The 19,655-nt window shown below is 34.7% G+C and overlaps 1 protein-coding gene across 1 annotated transcript in view; it reads left to right on the forward strand.

The window, feature by feature from the left end:
• The window catches only part of LOC135848813 (uncharacterized), a 183,522-nt gene that overhangs the window by 161,168 nt on the left and 2,699 nt on the right, over positions 1 to 19,655 (forward strand). The gene's annotated exons all lie outside the window — the stretch shown is intronic.

Here is a 19,655-nt window from a genome sequence, read left to right on the forward strand (position 1 = left end):
GATATAAGTACTGTCTGGTCTTCCAAACTAATGGCTAAACTTATCAACTCTTTGGCACTATCAAGACTTGGTAGAGAAACTAAATAATCTCCAACAGATTTAGAAATGAGGGCTGCTCTGTCTGGGTATGTCCTACAGATATTTGATTTGTTCATATACAAAAAACTTGTTGTTGTTTACGTGCTTGTAATCTAGCTGATCTAGCCGATCTGCGTTCCATTCAGGATCGTATATTAACACCATTGTTCGCATCCAAATAGAAACGGAATGTTCGAATGATCGTTAGAAACACTCAACGCAAAAATCATTTAAAATTAATTATAAAACCAATTTTCCTCGTCGCCAATGTAATATCATGGCACTAGAAAGCATGCGAATACGTATATTGGCTTTATGTACAACTTACAGATACGTATAGCTATTTACAGTGTAGCTAGGTTGGCACAGCTTCATAATTTCTATTACTGTACAAAATCTCACACAAACCAATTAATTTTAAAGAGTCTAATCTCATATAAATCAGTTCATTAGGAGAAGTGTATGCAACTGTGAGATTGAAAGGAAAGGAACGCGCATTGTTGAAGGATGTGGTGTCGAGTCAGTTGATGAATAAAAGTGGTCTCTGTATGCTCTGCATGTATGTAGAGTTGTATTAATTGCGACGATTAATTGGTACATTCACAATGGCTGCTGCTGCAACGAGTACAAAACAAGATCATAACCAACGATTGATGACAATAGACAAGGAAGGGATAAGCTGTGATACGGAGAGTTGAAGAAAGAAGTTCAAGTCTAGATTACTTGTACACGCTTGTGACTCAGTTTTTTTTATGTGGTTGTATTGATAGAGGGGAAGCAACAACAGTGGTTCGTGCAAAAACCTCTTAGGTTCCGAACAGAATGTATGGAACTGATACATTGTTGTGTGTTTACATAAGAAGGATGTAATACGCATTTTGTTTGTGTAGGAAACAAAATGTATTTTTGAGAAATTTGGGAAGGATTAAAGATGTACAGTCACTTCAGCTTATCTATTCTTTCTTCATTCTTCTGCCATATTTAAGATTTGCAAATAACTGATGATTAATTGGGAAAGTGAAAGCAAAACAGATTAATGATCATCGAAGAAATTACGCAAAAAAGTGATAGAAAAGTGTGATAAAAGAAAACAAACATTATTTTTTGATTTTTTCTATTATTTCAGAAAAAAACAAGCTATTTTTAAAACTACAATAAAGTCAAAAGAAACATTAACAAACAATTGAGAACTTTGATGCGTTAAAAAATGAAGTATAGGGACCATTAGTAAAAAGTGATTCAAAATAAAGAATATTTCAAAAATTGAAAATAAAAGTTACAGATTGAAATGAGAAAAACAGTGCAGAGGTTGAAATTGTATGAATAGCTTAATCTTTTTCGCAAATTCGGACAGTAAAAAAGATCAAATGATATTGTGCAATATTGTTTTTATTTTCATGCCTGGGGGGATTCCAGCATGTCAATTCAATCTTATTAAAGGTTGATGTCGAGATAATATTTTCCTTTCTCGATTCTCACAATCTTTCTGTGTCGCAAAGAGTTTATAACATTGAAAACCTCGACCACGACAATATATCCAGCACCTCGTTCCCCCCGTACAGCGTATATCCGCCCAGGGCGAACACCTTGTAGTGGGGAAGTATTGCAAAAGTGGTAAATCACCATACCGAAATTTGATCACCTCTGTTTGCTCGTCCATGATAGCTATTTTCCTGCGAAGTACTTCATTTTCATTTTCCAGCGCTGTTATTTTACTGCGGTGTTCAAAGGATGTAATATTGGTATTAAAGTAGTGAATTTTCCAAACGTAGCAACTTACTTTTGGGTAGGATTTCACTCAGCTTGCAACCTCCTTTTTTCTTTAATATGTTGCAAACCATCTTCTGGGAAGCTGTTAGTTGAAGTGGAAAAATCAAATATTAAAATACAAAATAAAAACTAGCTCGAACGCAAATTTTTTTCGATACGTTGGTACTTGTTTAACATCCAGGCTTCGTATACTAGATCCTTCAATCAGGGTCCTCAAAATCATTAAAACCATGGCCCCTTATGCAGTCAAATCGAACCGGTATTTGTTTTTTCCTGTTAGGAACTGCTGCGGCGTGGTCCGCTAAATAAAAAAAATTAAAAAAAATAAAGATTACCACACGGTTCTTAACTTGAACCATAAGGCCCTATATTGTCAAGGTATGCCATAAACAAAGTACTATTATACTAACCTTAAACCTAATATAGGAAAACAAGATATTATAGATGTGAAAACCTAATTCGAACACAAACGTTGGGCGCCATCGTAAATATTAGGAAATTTTGGCAAATATTTTGTCTTCGAATATGCACACAAACATACAATAACACAATGCATAAATGTTTTTATAATCAAGAACAATTTAGCTACCTTATCGGCGTCCATTATCGTCATCAACTAGCATAATTCTTCGGATAATCCAACGTACACGACTGCAAACTGGCCGACAATCTAATCGCACTTAACTACACTTTAATTATATCACCATATAATAATAAAAGTCCAAAAAAATGGAAGAAAAATGAATAATAGGTTAATATAAAAATTGAGTATTCGTTTATTAATATAATCTACAGGTAAAAATATTGTTTAAAAAAAGAAAACGTCTCAATCTAGGTTCGTACTAAACATTCAGCATTCGGGAGATGGTCAGCAGGAATTTCGGCATGACTTTCCCCTTGATTTCATATCTTTTCCCGGAAAAGAAGTGTTCAGCATACACGATGGGATTCCTGTAATTATTCCATTTGTATTTCTGCATACTGATGTCCTTGGTGTAGAAAAAGTACTGATGATAGATTCAGAGTAAATGCATGTCATTGCAGTGGACGGAATTACGCTCGAGCATGAATCCAGAGTATCAAATTTAGATCCAGTTCTGCCATGATGTAATGCCCTCCATACATGTTCAGCGAATTGAATCAAGAGTGGAAAGCGAGTACTTCTGCATTTACTGATTTTTTGGTCATGTCGATGTCCGGCGTAATCAGCAGCGGAAACATGTACAGATCCTCTTTTAGTGTCCTTTTCAGCGTTGTTCAGTTGTAAGTCTTGCAGTCTTGTTTTAATATCCAGCAGTTCAGTGTCTTTCGAATTCACTTCAAGTACTGGTTTTCGATCGCTAAATTACAAATAGTGTTCCCTTCGTGACATCCGTCGCGAACGTCAACAAAACAATTAAACAATTAATAATAATAAGCCGACGAAAACAACGAACTGTCACACATACAACAATAAAAACATCAATATTAATACGTGGTAAGACGATGAAAGAAAAATAATTCCCAAACTTTATATATCTTGAAACTTCTTTCGCTTCCCAATATACAGTGTATCGATCGTCGAATACCTCGTGTTTTCTTCTGATCGTTCTGCTCGTCAAGCTTTCTGTCCTGCCCATATATTTGATGAGTTCTGCATTTGGAGGTCTCGTTATGGTCGTGTGAACGCCACGCAAGCGTTTTTGATACAAACGATGAAATTGTGGTCCGCTTGCTCCAGCGTTAGTTTTGATCTTCTTCAGCTTCACGTTTGGGTTCCGCAAATGATTCAGCAGCCTCCCGATGGACTCATCGTCCATGCTAGCGTCTGTCCGGTACTTTCGTAATTTGAGCACTTGAAAGTTGCTCAAAGGTTACTCCGATAACGTTGGGAAAGTTATTTTAATTATTTTCATTATATGTATGTGTGTATACTATAATATGCATGTATGCTATATGTGTGTATGATGAATGTATGTATATGTGTGGATTCGAAACCTCGTTTAGCGGAGCACGCCACCACCGACGGCCACTAAGACAGTGCATAATACCAGATTATCTTTTTTTGATAATGTCGTCGGACTACCATTTCTTTACACGAAAATACTTTGAAAATTTTACCTATAGTATACAGTCTCGTCATCGGACGACAGTACTATTTACACAAAAATACTTTGAAAATTTTACCTATAGTGAACAGTCTTGTCGTCAGACGACCACATTCTTTACACGAAAATACTTCTCCATACTTTCAACTTCTCAAATTACGGTGAACAGGACGTATGTTCACCATATGTAGGCTTCTTAAAGGCGACCAAGTAAACTTTGGAAAGCTTGAGAACCCTCTCAAAGTTGATTGCGTTCATTTGGAATATTTGGACTTGAAAAAATAATGGGAAAATGAAACTTATGCACTCATTTTCTGTTCTAATCAATTTAAAAAAATTAAATAATTTATGAATATTAAATTTGATAATTTCATTATATTAATTCTTACCAATGAAATCAATATTATATTCAACATTATTTATTTTAATTAAAAATTTTAATTGAATATTTAAAAAATCTGATATAAATTCAAAAAATAGGACCTTTTTGCACACTTTTCTAGCTGTCAAAAATTGGTGCTTTTGAGTATACCTTTTGGCCCCGTCAAAACATGGAACTTTAGCATCCCCACAGATGATGAGGGCCATCGTATGTCGTTGATCATTTTCATCTTAGTAAAGTGATCAATATCCACACATTTAGTTATTTCGATTAATTTACATATGAACAGCTTTTATATTATATTGTTTCGATTTGTAACATTGAAATAAGTGAGATCACCATGTTAATAAATTGCCTATTTTGTGCGCCGTAAATGCACATTACCCATTTTACTGATGAAATACTACTATTATCCTTCCATGTTAATAAAATTGCCTAAGTTGTCCGCCGTAAATGCACATTATCTTTAATAGTTTTCCTTGAAACATAAACTTGCCGACGTTTCCTGGTCGATTAAGACGAGGGTCTCGTCGGCTGGTGATCGGTGCTGCATCTCCCAAGTTCGGTTCAGCTAATACAGGTACTGGTGCTGGTTCTTCGTCGATTAATCGCCACTCAGGTTCGGGTACATATCGTTGTGGTAATGGACCACGTACGTTTCCAGGACGGTTCGCTTCTCATAAACGCTCGGCAACTCGTTCGTCGATTTGATTTTCTTGATTTAAAAGACATATTAGGCGGTTAGCGAGATAAGTAAAGACATTTTTTCTATAGTAATTTATCGTACGCTACTACTCTCTTACCCATTTCGTCGTTTAATTGTCGAATTTGGTTTTCGAGTTCGGTAATTCGTTGAGTGAGGTCGAAATTCTGCTCACATGTAAGCTCCAATTCATTGTCGAGATTTAGTCCGGCTCTGCCCTGAAATTGAAAACAGGCGAGTAAATAAATTAGGCACCTAATTGTAAGTTATGCATTTACTTCAGTAGGTACCTGCATAATTCACGGTATTCGTGATATGTTTTGACGCAAGTTGAATTTCTGATTTTTTCATTGATGAAATCATTGATTTTCTTTATATAGGTAGGCAAAGGAATATCTAGTTTTTTGTACATGTTCAACTTAATTTTCGCATTATTTATTCTTGGTCAGATATACATTAACCAAGTAGCATCAAACTTGCTCTGGTGATAGAGAATCTGCTGGAAGTGCTCCTTGTTATAGGTCTGTAGTTTGACCACCTTGAACACATGGCCAATGCTTGCTTGTAGTAAATCCAATGCATATGGAGATGCATAGTCGTGACTATAAAGTCTGGCAGCCTCCTGCAAACTACTGATGTCCATTTTATCTCCTACCACTTCTGACAAGCTCTGACATTTTGATATTATTACAAAACGCGCCAAATTACGAACCCTTTGCCGTAAAGCATCATATGATGCCTTGTGTGACAGGCATTTATTCAACTCTGCCTCACCATATGCAATAAGAAGCGTATCCTTCAGGATAACTTTCCGCGACGTTCGGCCTCAGCGAGTTTTTCCTTCAAGCGATCAATTTCCTCGTTTAAATTTGCCAAGGCGATCTCATGTGCTGCTTTCAATGAGATTGATTACTCCTGGAGTCGTCTGATTTCGTGTCCCAAAGTAGTAATTTGTTCATCCTTTTCGCGCATTAATTGTTTTAATAAACTATTCTCGTTCGCGATGGGTACCGTATCCAAGCTATGGCTAGGGAGAGGCAGCGCTATGCCTATCGGTTTACGACACTCTTTAAATGGGCATAAAGCTGAGACAGCGACAACTGTGTTGTTCAAGTATATCACATTCGTCTCAACCTGACTGAACACCTTGGCTGCTGCAATCAATTTTTTTGTCATGTAGAAGTTGACAATTCTCTGAAACAGAAATTCATAAAACATCACAAATGCAACAATTACAGAAATGAAAAATGATGAATGAAAAAAAAAAGAAATAAGGTACATAAATAAATAGCAGAGTCATTTTTTGTCAGAAATAAATTTTATTCGAAAATAAATTCGACAGCTTAAGTCTACTTACTAAATTCTAGTCATCTTATATCTACGTAAGCTAAGCCTGCGGTTGAATTTTTCGAAAATGTTGCGACTGCGTCGCTATAAGTTGAGTCTATGACTCAAAACGCGAGGTTCGATTTCTTACTTAAATCCATTCGAATCCGAAATTTAGGAAAATTTCTTGGATGGTTGTGATAGGAGCTCGTAGTCTTCGGCGTACTTGTCCGTCGATTTTTACCGTAGTCGAAATTGAATCCTCGCTTTGATCATCGTTACATTCGACCGTGATGGAATATCCTCCGTTTCTGGAAATCTCCGTTTCATGGAAAATGCGCAAATTTTTGGTCCAGCGCAAATTTTTGGTCCAGTGTAAAAACATTGGAATCGGTATGGATTCTATGGCAGAATCATCGTTGCTTGAGAAACTGATTCGAATTGTACCTTCTTGACGACGTCTCAGTACTCGTAATGTAAATTTCTGGATTATATTGGAAAAAATTTTCGCGTTTTCGCCAGATTTGGGTTATTTGTCAAGTAGGAAATGCCAAATCGGGGCTTATGAGGCATTTGGAGAATTTTGGAATGTCCGGGTAAGAAAATTTTTCAAATTTTTTACTAGTCAGTGTTACCTCTATGGATAGAGTCCATTTTTTTGGTTCTTTTGAAACCTGTTTTATTGTTCAAAATGGAATTCCTAATGAATGTTTCCATATTAATTTTTCAATATGATTTCAACCGGATTTTTTTGTTGTGGGAGGAGTAGGTCCTCCCCATTCAAGAGCCCTTGAAGGTCCTTTTGGTACACATTTAGAATGGTGATCTCATTTTGCGTTTTTTCGTCATCTGTCATTCCCTAAAAGAGAAACAAGGAAAAAAATATGGTGTTTGACATTTCTCAAAGGTTTTGTATTCCTGTTTGTGTTGCAGATATATTCTGTAGGTATTACATTATACTTACTATGATTAAGATAAAGAATCACAGGAATTATAAACATAGGTATAAAATAAATTAAACAATATTAACATGTCCACATTGTCCACTGATCTACTCCACTCTAGTGTTTGCAAAATAGGTGCTTCGCCAAACTCGGCTTTTGCCGGTATCTGACTCCGCAAATTTTTTCGCAAAGTGCACATGTGTAGGGCTTTGTTTTTCCTTTGGTACACGATCATATGCCAGTATACCTTAGTTGTATTCTTTTGTCTATGGCTGTCTTCTCTATACAAGTGAACTGTTGGTGGGCTTACGATTCCAACTTCCTCCAGGCTGGATCAATTAGATCTTCATGCTTTCAGCTATTATCTGTGCTTTAGCGATATTTTATAACAACAATGGAGAAGTTGATTAACAATCAGCATAGAAGACTGTTGATTAAATCGGACCTGCAGGGGAACATAACGCAGGTTCGCCTATCACATCGATATGGGATCGTCTGGTCCTAAATTACGAATTTATAAATACCTACTCAAACCTATAGTTGAATAACATATACATACAACTTCAAATATCAAAGTGTCACATTATCAAGTCAAATTTGATGATCTTATCACTCTGGTTCTCAATCATGTTTTTTAGACAAAATAAAACCCAACTGCTCGATCCTATTCTTTAAAAAATGGGTTTTTGTAGGGTTGAGCTTCAATCCTGCTTGTCTGTTCGGTAACAGCTGGTAAAATAAATAGTTTATTTATTAGTTTTAGGTATATTCAATTGGTCCCTACGGCTGTGGGTGTTTGCATATTGACATATGCAAAGCACCTAGCATAATCGCGAAAGATTTTCACCATACTTACATTCGCTTCTTTGATGTTGATTTTCCATTAAAAAAAAGTATTCATTAATTGAGGCATTGGAACTATCCCTATAGTCGAAAGGTCTCTACATAGGTATTGTAATATGTGAGTCTGCTTTCTGTGTTTTATATGAAATGCACTATACTTACGTTCAATCAACTGTTGTTGATTTTCCATATTCGACTCCATTTCCGTTAGATAAAAAAAAGGATGGAATAGACGACAATCTCGCTAGTGCAGAGTTGTAATTTTTAAAGATAAACTGAAGTTTACTTTACATATTTTCGTTATGTAATTCAAAAAGAGTACAGAAGTTAACTTTTTTTTTTACTTTGGAAACGCCATTACAATGTCCTTATCTTTTCCAGGAATGTTTCGAGATGGTCGTAAAATGACCTAACCGGAAGGAGGCAAGTTTCAAATCGGTCATCCATCGATTTGTTAATTTTTTAATTATTGAAAAAATGTTGTCCTAAATTCGTATTTTTTCAGAAAATATAGCCAAAAAAATGAATGAATCAACTTGTATCATACATTCCATTCGGCGTTGTAGCCCTCATTCGCCGCCGGTTCCGTATCAGCATGTTTTCGTATTATAGGAGCGCTTTTCACAATTATGGTGGACAACGCAGCAGGGAATCGATTGTGGTATTCATTTTTGTGGAGAGCGTGGAGACTCGAATAACGAATTGAATACGAAGTTCTACATCAATAACTAAAGAGGTTTCCTGTTCAAGTTGAGCGAGATCGGCATCTATGCCAGTTTTAAGGCTTGCATAGTCATGGCCGGAAGAATAATTTAGAAGTAGTGTTATTCTGTATTGTCGTAGTATGTAATCAAAGAAGGAATCATTTTATTCAACTTTACTAATACTTTGCAATGAGGTCGCGATACATCTATTAGTGATTGAAATTACCAAGAGGACAATGTGAGTAGATGAATACTTCTATTTTGTTTATTTCATACTATCAACATATAACGTATTTTGTATATTATTCTTACGCCTAAACAATATAACATCACACATTCAAAAAGAAGGAATATCTAAAAGACGTTTTCGGTCGGCATTTTTTGCCTATCACTTTTGATATATGCTCTAGGGCTAATACTAAAAATAGATAAATGCATAAAATTGTACATCTTTCAAAATTAACAAAAAATATAAAAATATGAAAAAATACAAAAGAATATTATAAGTCTTTCACTCTTGTGTACCGTATGGATAAGATATATTATCGAAGCTCGATTCCTGTAGATGTTTTTACTCGTTCGTAATCGCTTTCGTGTTTTTTCTTCTTTTTTAGTTCGCTGGTTGTTGTTCTAAGACATTAGGTTCGTTGTTTTGTGGATTTATTGGTTCCGCAAAGGGTTGGAGGTTAAGGGCCATCGCCGGAGGCATCCCTAATGATAGCAGGAAGTCTTGTATCCTGTTGTGCTCCTGCCAAGACGCGTGGATAGTTCCGTCGTTCGCACGGGATCGCGAACTTTTATCTAATGCCGATGAGAAAAAAGGAAAAAGAAAACAAAATGATCTATTCGCACCGTATATCAGTCGCGAATTTGTAAAATGGTTTTTAAATTCGGTTATATTACCGTTTACGCGATATTATTTCTAATGGCGAGAGAAAAATGGATAATTACACGAGATAGATTAGTATAGTATTGGCTTAGACCAATGTTGTACTGCTACTGAATGTATGCGAAAACAAAATCACGACAAAGTCGAGACAAGGAGTCGTTCGATAGAATGAGAAAAAAAAAATATCAAAAGATAGGTCCTTATCGCATTGTTCCTAGAATCGTATCCGTTCCGCTGGAGACGATCAAAAGGAGGTGACGTGATTTCTGTAGGATTCGATCACATTAGGAATGAACACACAACACAAGAACTCAGATGATATGAACTTAGTAACTTACTTACCAGTACAAAAAGTAGTGCGTAGGACGTATCGGGCCAGTAGTCACTGAATGTCCCTTCTCTCTTGATTATGATTATTGTGACACATACCCGGAATAATGCCGCCACTACTGGTCCATTATATTCAATATATTTGTGAATTACTCCACAGATAACGAATAATTCGTGACTTTTTCGCTGTAACATGGCATTTTGATGGCTGGTCCACCTGTTCTATACCTACACTTTTTGATCTGAAAAGAATTTTCTTTTTGATCATGTACGTTCATGTATATCACAGTCGTGGCACAGGAACATATGATAAGATAAGTATGGACAACGAAATAAGTGATAATAAAAATTGAATTCAAATTGTAAACCAAATGACACTATTTTTCACTACACATAGGACACTTTTAAAAAACTTGAATACATCTACTCCGATGATTTGAAGGGTTGTAGAACTTACTGAAATTTTGCTCTTTTTTTTATCCGTTTTCAAGTACTTACCAAACGTAAAAAAATGGCAACAAGTTGAACTTTAGAATTGGTAAACGCGGCTGAAGACATGTAGTTGCCAACTATTGAATATTCGCGAATCATCTTCTGAAATACCTGCGTCTCGCTATCGCCGGCCGTCTGCCCATGAGGATCGCATTAGCTATGGCGAATAGTCTCCTTACGTACGCGATCTCGCCCACTGTCAAATATAGCGTAATCACATTCATGTCGGCTTCTACTCCACACAGGTATCTTCTCTGGCCGAAGATATCCGTATACAAATCTGATACGTTTCCTTGCGGTAGGCATTGCTTTTTCGCGGCCTGATCTGGGCTGCGCTCCTGTGACGCGTTGCTCGACCTGTCAGAGTACTTCCGTGTACGATTGTAAGCTGCGCGTTGCTGTTGCTCGTGACTTATTTTTCTTAAATTACTTTTTTAATTAAAGTTTAAGTGATACATTTTAAAATAAAACAATTCAATCAAAATGAAAAAAATAACTTCTCTGTGAACACTAAATACAAACAAACAAAACCTGTACAGTTATGCAAAAAAAAATTAAAAATATACTTCGCCGTGAATTTGAATTAGAGATTGTCTTCATTACTGGGTGAGATTAATCTATTTCGAAGTTTACGTTAATAGGCTATTGATATGAACGTGTCCAATAATGAGAAAACACATTAAAAACTGAAAATGAAAAAAGACCGATAATTTTTTAAAAACCAGTCCATTTGAAATTAACATGGAAAAAAGATGGCAAAAGCCCAATTTTTATTAATTTGCATCTGAAAAGTTGACTTTTTTACAAAAAAAAGAAAAAAAAAGAGCAAAGAAAACAGAAACCAAAAAAAGAAAGATGGCAAAAGCCCACTAAGCACATAAGAAACTAAAAATGAAAAAAGACGGCAAAAGCCCATTTTTTCTTCAAATTTTCATCTGAGAAGTTGACTCTTTTACGAAGAAAGAAAAAAAAAGAATAAAGAAAACAGAAGCAAAAAAAAAAAGAAAGATGGCAAAAGCCCACAATTTCAAATTGTATGGTCCAAAGAGAATTTTTTTCTCGAAATATTTGATCCGAGAAAAATACCAGCCCATTTGAAATTGAAATGAAAAAAGACGGCATAAGACCAATTTTTCAAAAATTTATATCTGTGAAAAAAATTGCTCGAAGAATAAAAAGTGAAAGGTCAAAAGAGTTGTTTCAAAAAAAAAACCTGCAATTGATTTGCAGAGAAAAATGAAAAGAAAAACATGAAAAAGGTTTTTAAATTATGATCACTATCACTTTTATCTTGCTCTTCAGAATGCGCTGATTCTTCTAAGAAATTTCGTCATCTTTGTGGTCCCTTTTAGACTGCTCCAATTGACGAATCTAAGCATAACAATAAAATATGTATAACAAGTTACCTACTCATTAGACAATAAATGTAATACAGTTGAACAAAAAATATGGATCTGATATAAAATTAAACAAAACACGTGGAAAGATGCAAAAAATCGCACGACATTTATTAAATTTTTAATCAACATGAAATTTTAAATACTTATCCTACTCCTCAACCAGATGTTGACGTCACGTTGACCTTTGTCGGCGTTTCGTCGCAGCTGGAATTACAAAATACTCACATAAACTGCATCTCCGGTGTTGCATTCATCAATTTAAACTCAGTGGACACATAAATTCATAGTCGTTGTCCTTACGGACAATGAAATTTCAATCACGCCAATAAGTCTTATTCACTGATTGCAAGAGAGTTTTTTCAAAGCTTAAATGCTTGAACATTTTCTGCTAACTGCAGTCTCCTTGAAAAAATTGAAGGACAAAGAAAACAGAAGCAAAAAAAATAAAGATGGCAAAAGCCCACTGTTTTGAATTCCATGGTCCAATCCAAAGAGAAAGCACATTAGAAACTAGAAATGAAAAAAGACGGCAAAAGTCCAAGCCCAAATTTTTTTAATAGAATAATTGATCAAAGAAAATACCCAGCCCATTTGAAATTGAAATAAAAAAGAGTTGTTTCAAAAAAAAAAAAAAACAATTTGCAATACCAAGTTCATTCCAAGACCTAGCTAGGTACTTGGAGGATAACGAGGTAGGCACTAGCCTGCCAAATTCACTTCAAGTTGTGAAACATGACGAAATATAATTCAAGTTGTGAAACATGACGAAATATAATATTACAGACGAGACACCTACCTACTTAGCTATATTGAATAAAATAAGCTTTAAAATGCCACTGTAAATCTGAGTACACATATCAATATCAAAAGCAAAAGCGATGCATATAAAAAAAAAATAATCAAATAGAGTATGAAAGTTGAAAATATTTGAAGACTTACATGATTAAATTTGATCACCATCAAAACTATCTTCGCGAAGCCGACGGACATATTCACTACTAGAAATTTGAAATTATTTCGAAATTAATTAATCGCGATTCGTGTTAATTAATTCGAATATAATCGCGAGTAATTTCATTAATTCGCGTAATAAATTAATAATTAAAATGGTTAAAATCGCGTCGCAGAAATCGAAAAATAAATTAAATTTAATGAAAATATTTGAGAAGAATAAAACATAACAACAAAATATAACAAGTTACTCATCAAACAATAAATGTAATGCAGTTAAACAAATATGGGTCTGATATAAAATTGAACAAAACACGTGGAAAGGTGCAAAAAATTGCACCACATTTTTAAAAGTTTCAAGTTTTAATGAATATGAAATTAAAAATATGTACTTACTTATCGTTCTTACTTGGCAAAAATATATCACTTGAACATAAAACGAACTTGTTACAAAAATCACATGTTGAAAAAAGATAATTAGAGAATATTACTAAACGTTGATGTAATGTAAATCACCGATATTTTTTAAATTTTGGACTCCCTTTGAGGGTTCAGCCCCCCCTTTGGCCCCCTCAGGGTGTGCTGTGAGCTCTTCAAACTGATTTATGAATATCGGCATATGTATAACGTTCCAACTTCGCTTAAATTTTCTCTCCAAAGTGGGTCTTTATCAATTCTTATGAGTAGATGGTCTACATTTGTCCATATACACAAAATACAATAATTGTTTTTACAAATATAAATTTCTCCTTGTACTTGATCATAGTACTCATGATCGCGAATATACGATAGTTTGCACTTTGTTACGCGTGCAGTTAAGTTCCAGGCAGATATCATGGCGAAACTGCTTTGAAGCAACCGCATCAAACAGCCATCGCGCTGACATCACCGTGACAGAGTCTCGTCATGAGCATATCTGGCCGATATTTGTGTGACACAAGCCATATCTCGGCATATCGAGAAGATTTATTTTTAAGTCTTGAAAAAACGTACCGATGTACTGCAACTCTTGATCTTAGTATGGGTTTGAGGCAGATGTACATACAATATCTGCCCTCATCCATCTCCGGCTGTGTCAAGAAGGGCTGCGTCGAGTACTGCTGAGACGGAACAAAACAGTTTATTTTTTATTACTCATTACTGATGGTTTTGAGGGGGAGGCGTAACTGATTAGCCTGATTGATTACATCGTAGATCGTTGTTGGGATTCATTCTTCTAACTTGTTCGAATATTGCTTGGTGCAAATATTCAATAATTATGTTCACAGGTTCCAACAAAAATAAACCGTCGTTTAGTTTTTGTCTTGTTATAACAGTTTTCAAATAAAAACAAAATGAATAATGGAACTGAATAGTGAACAGACGCTCGGGAGTTCGGGGTTCTCATTGCTTCGTTTTTCTATCAACCGCAGGTATCGCTCGATAGGCTGAAAAATTTGAAAATTTAGAGTACCGTACAGAGAAAATTCGACGGTTGTATGATCATACTTACATTATCCGACAGCCAGGCCTTGTAATCTTCCCCTACAACAGAAGAAATGATTTCCGTTCCTATTAACGAACCTAGCAGTCCTAATCGAGTATCGTCAACCTGCAAAAAAACATGTTACGCGAAATGGTTAATTAATTAAACAATGAGAAATTACAAAAATCGTGCATTTACCTCTTCTGGCTAAGCTTGTCTGAGTGCAGGGTTTCAAACTCCGTGAGATCCACGTACACCCCAATGGAACGGTCCTGCATTTCTTTCTCAATCTTCTCATTCTGCTCCGGCGTTGTGTCGTCGTGTTGTCTTCAGTTACATTTTTTTCTGTCTGTAAAATTACAGATTAATTTGTGAATTAGTCTAATTTTAGGTAAAAATAACGAGTTTTTTGCAACATCAACGTACACAATGTATACAATATTATTACATTACCAAAATTATGAATCTGCCTCTTGAATCTTCAATTCTAATCAATTACCTTATGTAGGTAAAAAACTCAAAATACTAGAAAACAAAAGACAATATTAAAAAATTGAATGAAATATTCATTTTACCTCAGGGTCGTCATAACAGTGGCTTTTTCAAAACATTGCGAATGGAAGAGATGGCCGCATTCATTACTCGCCACAATTCCATGTGTTGGTTTCTTTTCGTCAAATTTATGCTGCACTCATCGCAAATAATAATTTCAAAACTTAGGTTCTCTTGTTCAGAGATTGAAATAACTGGATCTTCTTCAGTCATCGTAGATTCGTTGGAATATTTCAACCGGTTTATGTAGGTATACGTTATTACGAAATCACATTTTAATGTCACCTTATTGTTAACACTGCAACAATAACGAATAATTGAGAATTAGCATATACTTAATAAATAGCCATACCTTATAATCCAGTTAATGTAATCTTGTTTTGTTTCATTCTTTCTCTATAAAATTCATTAAACTGTTTGATGGAGACAACAAAATGAATAACGTAATGATGGTTTAATAATCAATTTGAACTAATAAACAATCGCGATGAATTATCGATCAATCTGGCATGAAATTACAATGTGTAACCGAAACAGTAATTAAGCATTCTTGAACGCGAACTTCTGGCGGACTATCAATTCTCAAATTTGTCAAATCAAAAGGGTCTAGCTCCGGCTCTGGGTACCCTGGATCTATATAGGGTGCGTTTTTATGATCAAACACCCTCTTTAGACCTCCAGAGACCTTCCTGAATTTTTTCCACATTTTCGAGTTCAATTGTCATTGCATTTTTAATGTCACGATATTCCATTAAATTTGGAAAAAATCGTTTCATCATCAGTGTGTAGTGAAACTTGTGGCGAATAGGAAGGAGTTCATTATTTGGACCTAATTTTGGACAAACATAAGGTTTTCCTGTCTTTTCAACATATTCCGACTTCCAGGAATCTCATTGCTGGGGACCTCCAAAATATTATGCGCGGGTCAGAAGCTATGTGCATGTACATATTTATGCGAACACAAAGGATAATTAGGTGAAATTGTCATCCGAAGATGTAATTGCGTAGATCTATGATCTTACGTTGTTTTGTTCGAGTAAAGGAGTGCTTCGTATTGTTACAATATTCAGCATGTACTGAAAAAGCATATACTTTTTTGCATCTGTCTTTGAAATCTTGAGCATGTCTCATGATCATCAGTAGATAGTAGTCAATATCATGCAACGTAATTATGAAATTTAAAAATTTTGATATACCTATATGATTTTTTAAAAATTGAAAGAAACACTATAATTAAACACTTACCAAATCGTAATCACTGTTGCGTTTTATTCAAAACTTATGCTACTATCAATTTTTGATCACTTGTTCTCGGGGATGGAGCTGCTACTTCGGTAAAATTCTGGTCAAGATATCTGCATAAAATGATCTACACAATTTGGCCAGAATTACCAATGCTTTTTATTTAGCTGCTCTACTTTTATTTTATCAAAGGAAAACGGGAAAACACAAATACATACCAAACTACAACAATTAAAAACCTTTATTAAAAAAGGTCTCAATAAATAGATATGCACGATGATATAATACTGCTAAAACGCAACATTTTTCTTTTTTAAATTTAAAAACCAATCCATCATGCCTAAAATTGTAGCCTTGAAGAAATCCTGCTACCCAATTAAAATTAAAAACATTAGTCAACAACTCTTAATGAACATGCACAATTGCACAGTGATATAATACTGCTAAAATGTATCCCTAGACCTGCATTTTTTGATATTTCAGCGTGCTGGGTCTTCTGAAGAGCCTCAGAGGAGATCAACCAACGTTCCATCTACAAAGGGCCCTAGGTATCTGATAAATGACTTCATCGACATACTTCTCAGTTTCCTTGATAAAAATGTACCTATAAAGGGGGTATTATGCTATAAAATTGATAATACTGGTAACCGGCTCCTCGTTCCTCACGTGAGGCGGTCGTATCTGTAACATTTTTGAATTATTTTTTTGAAAATCAAAAACAATTCGTTGTAACCTTGAAGAGTCTTGAGTCGTTCAGTAAAAACTTACCATGAAAATTACTGCAATAATTAAATTTAAAAACATTGTAATTACTAATTAAGTATCATTAATTAAGAGAGTTGGATATTCAGGTAGAATACGTTAGCTGAATTAACATTGTGAAGGGGTAACTGGTAACCTGGCAGGTGACGGTGATTCTACTTCACATGGATGATGATTACGAATTGGAGTCAGAGTCAGTAACTGACGGTTCACGCGCTTCTTATGAATATCGCTCAGAACATGATCTACCAAAGAAAGGCAGGATGAATCACTTACATAAAGCAACCCGCACTTGAAGGTAGCTGCGACTTTAATGAACAATAATTTGTTTATCATGTTGATTTAGATGAATATTTGTGGTAAGTTTTACATCTTATGTGACCGTCCGCAATAAAACCGACCATCAGTCGCAAAAAATCGAAAATTTTTTTTTCGCGAATGTTTGTTCCCCATACCATTTAGGGCCCAAAAATAGGCGAAAAAACATTTTGAAACATAGCTATCATGGCTACTTGAATCCAAATATGTAGCTCTCAACCATGTATATGTATTTAATTGTTTACTCTTCAGATTATTCTTATCTATCAACAAACTTGTAATGTTTTTTAATTGAGATTTTAATTTTCGTTACTTAATATTACTATATCTTTTACAAACATATTTCATGAAATGAATGAAATACTGTAATCCTTGGTATTCTTTGATCATGAAATTGATTTAAATTCTGCCGTATGCGGCATTGAATAAAATGTATTATTTAGTAAGTAAGTTTTTTTATTTTTCATCACCCTCTCTTCATGATTTGTATTATGTTAATATTGTTTTATTACATTGCAGTTGTATGTGTATGTTTCTCAGGAGTACTCGTGAAAACATCACAGATTGTGAAGACAATAATTTAGAATCATCCGTACATTACCAATGTACAAAAAAATTGATCAGTAACTGCACAATACAGCAAGCTAATAGGAGGTATAACAAGCTCACCCCTGTCTTTCAACTTGCTATTTCTGTAGAATTTCTTTTCACCTCTCCATTATTCCCAATGCTAGCAAAAAGTCCCATAAGCGATGATGTTCCTGCCATGATGCATGGATGATTCCATCGTTAATGGCATGCACACGGTGGTGTCGCATTCTTAGTATCTCGTCGTCATATGCCAGATTATGGACCACTATTCCGGCGAATTCGAGTATTGGCGGCTGGTTCTCCATTCCTGCTCTTACCAGTTCGGGATCATTCAATGGAGGATTGTGATGAGGTATGATCTGAGCGTTGTTGTTATTATTGTTGGCTAAGTTTAATAATAAATCCGCCGCCTGATGGATGTCCATTTCTATCGCGTTTTCCATAATATTGTCGTCATTCATTTCCTGCTCTAGAGCAGGGGCTTCATTCTGTTGCACAAATTCGGTGGCGGCAAATCGAGCGGTGGCATTTTTAATTACTTGAATTGTCAGTTTTACCTGGTCGAACTAAGTCGCGTTGTATACCGAATTTCGATCACACAGACTCGCGGGTTGTTATATAAAAACACGCTACAAAACTGTACGGTTTTGTAGTTCAAAAATGGTCACTCGCGTTTGAAATATCGATCTCTAATTTTAGTATAGGAAATCGTTACGAAAAATCTTTACGTTAATGTAGGTTTTACATACGAAATACACGTTAATACTGCTCTATAGCTAAACTAGACTTGCTATTAGTGCTACTGAATGAATATGAAGACAAAATCTAAAATCACAACAAAGTCGAGACAAGGAGTCGTTCCATAAAGAATATAAAAAAAAAAATATATATCAAAAGATAAGTCCTTATCCCGAATTTCCTAGAATCGTATCCGTTCAGCTGGAGACGATCAAAAGGAGGTGACGTAATTTCTGTAGGATATTAATTTTATTGTAGCATTGACTAAAAATCAGTTAATTAGTAATTTTACATTAACCTTTCAATTGTTTGTACCATGATTCCAGATATACTGTTGATAACAATTATTTAGTAAGTAATTTTTTAAATTATAATTGAAATTTTGCTTGCCATTTATGAATCATTAGAAAAAAGTGAGATTTCGAATTAAATTTGATCAACGATTGTCACAATATTGCAATTGCAATTTTGGTATCATAAGTATCTCAATTTTGCACTCATATCATAATTATACACGTAAAATAATTAACTTGTTTTTAATATATTTGTCAATTTTATTATGATTATTTTTTAATTGATGTTTCTACTACTTTATGTTATTCCTTTTTCAGTTGTTGATTTTTGTACTGTTATTATAATAAGAGCAATTCAATGCCTAATGTATTAGGAAGGTTAATTGATTTATTCAAGAAACAAATAAGTAATGTTCAGGATATACATATAAAATCCTTGGTATTCTTTGATCATGAAATTGATTTAAATTCTAAACGGTCAGACAAGATACTCCTCTTGGCGCTTTGATCATATACCATACAGAAATCCTCGATTTTATTTGGAGGAGCAGGTTCAAGGTTAAGTAAAACTAGGACACCCTTAAATGACGATGCTGATCCAGATCTGTAACAACATAATTGAATTTAGTTACATGAATTGAATGAAAAATGAAATATAATGGCGTAGTTCTGCCTCCGGGTAACAACGTAGTTTACTTACCTATAAGTAAATCGTAATTTTGCGATTTTTTTAAAAGTTTTTTTGTGTATACTATTCTGTCTCCGGGTGACAAATACCAGTTTACAAAAAAATAA

The sequence above is a fragment of the Planococcus citri genome, chromosome 5 (genome assembly GCF_950023065.1).
Source record: "Planococcus citri chromosome 5, ihPlaCitr1.1, whole genome shotgun sequence".
NCBI lineage: Eukaryota > Metazoa > Arthropoda > Insecta > Hemiptera > Pseudococcidae > Planococcus > Planococcus citri.